The sequence below is a fragment of the Lagenorhynchus albirostris genome, chromosome 9 (assembly GCF_949774975.1).
Source record: "Lagenorhynchus albirostris chromosome 9, mLagAlb1.1, whole genome shotgun sequence".
Lineage (NCBI taxonomy): Eukaryota > Metazoa > Chordata > Mammalia > Artiodactyla > Delphinidae > Lagenorhynchus > Lagenorhynchus albirostris.
The window spans coordinates 8,523,009-8,529,859 of NC_083103.1; positions in this window are offsets into that span (position 1 = coordinate 8,523,009).

Genomic DNA, 6,851 nt, shown 5'->3' on the forward strand with positions numbered 1-6,851 from the left:
ATGTTGTTCTCTGCCTCTTCGGTGATTTTCTCTCACTTTCTATTTGTGGGCTGCATTCTTTACGTGCAGGAAACAAAGTCCGACTCCGGTTATCTCAAGTAATGGGGGCTTCTAGTGGTGAGGATACAGGTGGGCAGCAAGGGAGACAGACAAACCGGACTGATATTCAAGAACAGGAACCACTGCACACCCAGGACCTTTGGCCTGGAGCTAGACCCAGGCTGGCTTCCAGGACTTAGTAGCTGGAGTCTATGTCCGTGGGGTTCAAACCTCAGCCATAAGGAAAGACTATATGCTCTTGCCAATCTTGTTAAAATCTCCTTTATCTCCCTCTGATCTCCACAGCTTTTCTCAGCCTTATCACTTCCACCCCGCAGCACTCCTACGTCCTCTCCACTTGGGCTGTCACGACACCCCTCCCCCCACCGCCAAGTCTCTGATCCCACACCTGCTCCTAAGGCTTCTCTCCCCACATCTGCTCAGTTTCATCCCTCCCTGTGGCCTGCGAGGTGCTCCCAACGCAAGCTCCTGAGAGAGAATCTGATTGGCTCAGCTCACCACGCTTAGCCTACAGATTGATTGGCTGCCATTGGGTCAGGTGGCCCCACTAGGCCAATCAGCTCTGCCCAGTGGGGCCAGGTCACGTGGTACAAAGTTGCCTCAGGGTTTTCGGGGTGGGGGTGTGGCTCATCCCGTGCCTGATGTAGGTGCAGCTGAGCCCTCGTGGGAGGGTCTGGGGGCGAAGGGACGACCCTTCATGGTTGGTCCCTTGAGGTCTCCTGCTGTTGCTCGCTGGGCTTGGCAGGTGTTCAAAGTGACCATTTTCCTGAAAGGGGCTTTTGTGGGTTCCTCAGAAGTACCCTGCTGGGGCCGACTGTCCTTCCCTCCACAGGGCAAGTCTTCTCCTCTGTCTGCTTGCGAATGTTTCCTTCGTCAGCCCTGGTTGTCTGGGGACCATCAATCTTTTGGAATCCTGGACAGGACTTACAAATGGCTCCTGGCCAGCTCCCTCCTGCTTGGCCCACATCTGGTCCAGGATAAGCTTGTGCCCATTCATGACCCAGCATTGATGTAAGAGTAGTGTCTCCCAGTGTAGTTTTCTTCCTTTTTGTTTCAGTTCTGTTGATGTCACATGTCGTGCCAGTTCTCAAGCTCCCCAAACCCAAGGGACACGGGCCCAAATTAAAGGGTGGGTTTCTTGAAGCCCCCTCTGTCGCATGGCGTAAGGTGATGCAGAGGCGTGGAGCATAAACCTCCAAACTAATTATCGAGTAAAAAGGAATGAAGTAGAATAAACACAAGAAAGCAAAACTAAAACACCCAGTTCAATTACAAAATAAACATTACATACAGAAAGCGGGGTGTGTAGAAATGACCAGAGAAGACGGAAGAACTAAGTCCAAATATATTGGTAATGACCATAAGTATATATGGACTAAATTTGCCAAGTATAAGACAAACATTATGCTGGATTAGACAACTAATCCAGGGAATACTGTCTACAGCAGATCCAATTGAAATATAAGGACACAAAGACTGAAGTTAAAAAGATGGACATTGTGCATGGTAGCTCATCTGATGTCTTTAAAACGTTGTTACCAAGGAGAAAAATTGGCGGTGTGTATAAACTGTCCTAGACTGAAAAACATGTTGGAGACAAAACAACTAAGTGTGAAAAACAACTATAAATGCAATTTGGGATAATAGGGAAAATTTGAATATGGACTGGGTGTTTAAGAATATTAAGAAATTATGAATTTTATTAAGTGTGAAAATGGTATGAGATTTATGTAAAACACATGACCTTATTAAAAAATAGATGCAGATATAGCAAATATGACAAAACAATAAGTTTTTAATCTATGTATTGTGTATATGGGTAACCACTGTACTAGTCTTTCTAGTACTTTTTGTATATTAAAATTTTTACCTAGTAAGCATCTGAAAAGTATCTGAAATTTGAACTTGAAAATTTAAATAAACTGAAACTTTTGAAATTATTTCAAAAGTTTATTATTATTTTGAATTAATTCAAAATAAATTATATAATAATTTTTTTAATTAAAAGAAGATATGCTAGGCAAATACTAACTAAAAACTGGTTAATTAGTTAATACTAATTAACTAAAAGCTGGTATGTCTATAATCATATCAGACAATATAGGCTTTAAACCAAAAATGATTACTGGACAGAAAAAAGATAAAAGGTGTGGCATAATAAGAAATACATTTGGTCTTTATCCTTGGTTCTTGGCCAGAGCTCCTAAAGCCCTCGGAATTTCCTGAGTGATAGGCATGTCTTCTCCTGTTCCTAAGGAGCCCCTTTTGATCAACCTGAGTTTGTCCTAATGAGGAGACTTAGGGTGGGGACACTAAGATAGCCTTAAGATGGGGCTGGTCATCAGAAAGACCAAGTGATTAGAGGGTTGGAACTTTCAGGCTACTGATCTCTAAGAAGGGGAGGTGAGGGGTGGGCAAGCTGAAGATTAAGCTCTATAAAAACTCTTGATCAAGGAGACTTGATGAGCTTCCTGCTGGTGAACATATGGACGTATCAGGAGAGTGGCTGCCTGAAGAGGGCATGGAAGGTCCTTGCCCACACCTTGCCCTATGCATCTCTTCCATTTGGTTGTTCCTGAGTTCTGTACATTATAATAAACGGGTAAACATAATTAAAGTGCCTCTTCCTGAGTTCTGTGAGCTGTTCTAGCAAATTATTGAACCTTAGGAAGGGTTGTGGGAACCCCTGATTTTTAGCCCATGGACAGAAGTACAGGTGGCCTGGGTCTTGCGAATGGTGAAAGGTGTCTAAAGGTGAAGGAGGGCAGGCTTAGGGGACTGAGCACTTGAGCTCTGAGGCCTCTGCCAGCTCCCAGGGGTTAGTGTCAAAACTGAACTGAATTGCTGAACACCAGTTGGTATCTGGGAAATCAGAGAATTAGTTGCTGGTGTTGAAAAAGGCTCCAAAAAAGTTTCTGAAAAAAATTTCAACTCACTAGGAAGGTATAATACTTCTAAAATTGTTTGCACCTAATAAAAGTCCTAAAATAGATACTGAAAATTTTGGCCTATTGCAAGGAGAAAATGACAAATTCCCCATGATAGTGGGAGATCTAAATAACACCTCTCTCTGGAACTGATAAATCGAGGAGACACAAAAGATACAGCAATTTTGAAAAACCAACGAGCTAATTTAATGAACACATGTAGTACAATTGTCGAATATAGATTTTTTTTTTTGCGGTACGCGGGCCTCTCACTGTTGTGGCCTCTCCCGTTGTGGAGCACAGGCTCCGGACGCGCAGGCTCAGCGACCATGGCTCATGGGCCCAGCCGCTCCGCGGCATGTGGGATCTTCCCGGACCGGGGCACGAACCCATGTCCCCTGCATCAGCAGGCAGACTCTCAACCACTGCGCCACCAGGGAAGCCCGAATATAGATTCTTTTTGACCACACACAAAGGAATGCTCATGAAAACTGACCACGTCCTTGGCCTTGATGCAAGTCGCAACAAATTTCAAGGGGCTGGTAACATAGAGATCATCTTTTCTAACCATAATGAAATTAAGTTAGAAATCAATAAGAAAGTGATAGCTAGAAAAACTCTATCCTTTTAGAAATTTTAGAACACATTGTTAGATCAATTATGAGTCAAAGAAGAAAACATGATGGAAACTAGAAAATATTTAGAACTGGATGATAACAAAAATACTAGAGATCAATACTTGGGTCATTCTGGTCAAGGGATACCTAGAAAGAAATGTGTAGCACGAATTCTTACATTAAGAAAGAAAAAGGTACAAATTAATGAGTTAATCATCCAATTGAAGAAGATAGATAGAAGTCATACAGCTGGCCAATAGGGACATGAAAAGATGCTCAACAGGAATAATCATCAGGGAAATGCAAATCAAACCTACAGTGAGACACCACCTCATGGCTATTATCTAAAAGACAAGAAATGACCAGTGTTGGTGAGGATGTGGAGAAAAGACAAGCCCTGTCCACTGTTGCTGGGAATGTAAAGTGGTGCAGCCACTATGGAAAACAGCATGAAGTTTCCTCAAAATTTAAGAATAGAATTACCATGCGATCCAGCAATCCCCCTTCTGGATGTTTATCCAAAGAAAAGGAAAACATAACTTGAAAAGATATGTGCACCCCCATGTTTGTCACAGCATTATTTACAACAGCCAAGATATGGAAACAAGCCAAGTGTCCATCAGTGGGTAAATGGATAAGGAAACTGTGGTATACATGTAGAACGGAATATTATTCAGTCATAAGAAAGAATGAAATCTTGCCATTTGCGACAACACGAACGGACCTTAAAGACATTAGGCTAAGCGAAATAAGTCAGACAGAGAAATACAAATACTGTATGATCTTACTTATATATGGAATCTTTCAAAAAAAATCGTGCTTATAGATACGGAGAACAGATTGGTGGTTGCCAGAGCTGGGGGTTGGGGGTGGGTGAAATGGGTGGAGGGGGTCAAAAAGTACAAGCTTCCAGTTATAAGATAAATAAGTCATGGGGATGTAATGTACCACATGGTGACTATGGTTAATAATACCGTATTGCATATTTGAAAGTTTCTAGGAGAATAGATCTTAAAAGTGCTCATCACAAGAAAAAAATGTTTTGTAACTGTATGATGACAGATGTTAACTAGACTTGTTGTGGTGATCGTTTTGCAATATATGCAAATATCAAATCATTATGTTGTGCCTCTGAAACTAAGATAATGTTTTATGTCAATTATACCAAAAAAAAAAAAAGAGAGAGAAAGAGACAAAAGAACAAAAAAATTGGAAGAAAGTAAAAAGATATGAACCAAAAGAAATGAATCAAAATAAGCATATAAAAGAGAATACACAAGTTAATGTTTTAGGAATAAAAGGGGGATATCACTACAGATACTAAGGAGATCAAAAAACAAGAAATCAATAAATAACTTCATGACAATAAATTGGAAAATTTGGATGGAATTAATACATTCTAAGGAAAACATGTTATCAAAATTGAACCAAGAATAAGAAAAAAAGTCTAAGTAGTCCTGTTACCATTAAAGGAATTAAATCAGCACTTAAAATTTGTCCCACAAAGAAATGGCATTCCTGGATGGTTTTACAGAGTTTTCCCAAATATTCAAGCAATACATGAATGAGATCTCTCTGGAGAAAATATCGAAGGACTTTGCATGGCTAGGAAACCGCAATATCATAAATATGTCAGTTTCTTTCCAAATTCATCTCTAGATTCAGTGCAATTCCAAACCAAATTCCAACAGGGTCGTTCCTGAAATTTACAACCAGATTCTAAAATGGACCTGGAAAAAGTAAAGAGGCAAGGTTAGCTTTTTCATTACCAAGAAGAAACACCAGGCAGGGAGACTTGCACTATCAAATATCGATTTATTATAAATTATTATTGTGATCAAAATAGTGCGTTTTTGGTGCAGGGATAGTTAGGCTGACTAATGGAATGGAGTAGAACCTCTAAAACAGACCCCACAAATATACGAAACCTTAATTTACAACAAAGGTGACACTGCAGATCAGTGGGGAAGGATGAACTATTTAGGGTTGGCAAACAGTTTTTGTGAAGGGCCAGGGAGTAAGTATTGGTAGACCTCAAAGCGATGCAACTACTCAACTCTGCTGTTGTGGCAGGAAAGCCGCCATAGTCAATTCACGTCTATGTACTGTAATACGTGGGTGTGTATCTAATAAAACTGTATTTGTAAAAGAATAAAAACATAACTTTATCTATGTACACTGAGATTTAAATTTCATATACTTTTCATGGGTCATGAAATATTAACTTCTGATTTTTTTCAACCATCTAAAAATGCAAAACCCAGTCTTAGCTACTGGGCTGTATGAAAACAGGGAAAGGGCTGGATCTGACCTGTGGGCCATAGTTTGCTGATCCTCAACCAATAAATGGTACTCAAAAAACTGCATAATCATATGGACTTTGCGCTGTACAGAAAAAGTCAGTTTGAGGAGGATTTCAGACTTAAATATGAAAGGAAATATATAAGTTGCAGCTCTCCAGACAGACAGAACCAATAGGATATAGATAGATAGATAGATAGATAGATGCAAGAGGAGATTTATTAAAGGAAATGGTACACATGGTTATGAAGGCTGAGAAATCCCACCATCTGCTATCTGCAAACACAGAACAGAAAGCTCGTGATGTAATTCAGTCCAAGTCCGAAGGCCGGAGAACCAAGGGAGCCAATGGTCTAAGTCCCAGTGAAGGCCTGACCACATGGAGGGTAGGGCGCGGCGTAAGTCCTGGAGTCTAAAGGTCAGAGAACCAGGAACTCTGATATCTGAGAGCAGGAAACGATGGACCTCTCAGCTCAAGGAGAGAGATTGTCCTTCCTCCACCTTCTTTGTGCTATTCAGTCCTTCAGCAGATGGGATGATGCTCTGTCAACCTAAATAAAACTAGGAGGCCATATTCAGGCAGAAAGCAGTTATTTGGGATCGAAGAACTGCAATGCTGGGCACACAGGTTTGGATAGCGACCTAAACAGTGTCCTACCAGGGAGTTAAAGTCATGGGTTTTTAAAGGCGAAGAAGGAAGGTTTGCATTGCAAAGAGTTTTAATTGGAGCTGGGGGCAGAAGCTAGTCTTGGATGAACGGGATTGCTAAGGCTATCACTAGAGCGAGGTAACAACCCGTTGCTATGACAAGTTGCAAGTGTTTTTGCAGAGTCCTTGGAGTATTTGTGGTTTCACCCAGTTCAAAAGTTCAGGTTCTGGGCTTCCCTGGTGGTGCAGTGGTTGAGAGTCCGCCTGCCGGTGCAGGGGACACGGGTTCGTGCCCCGG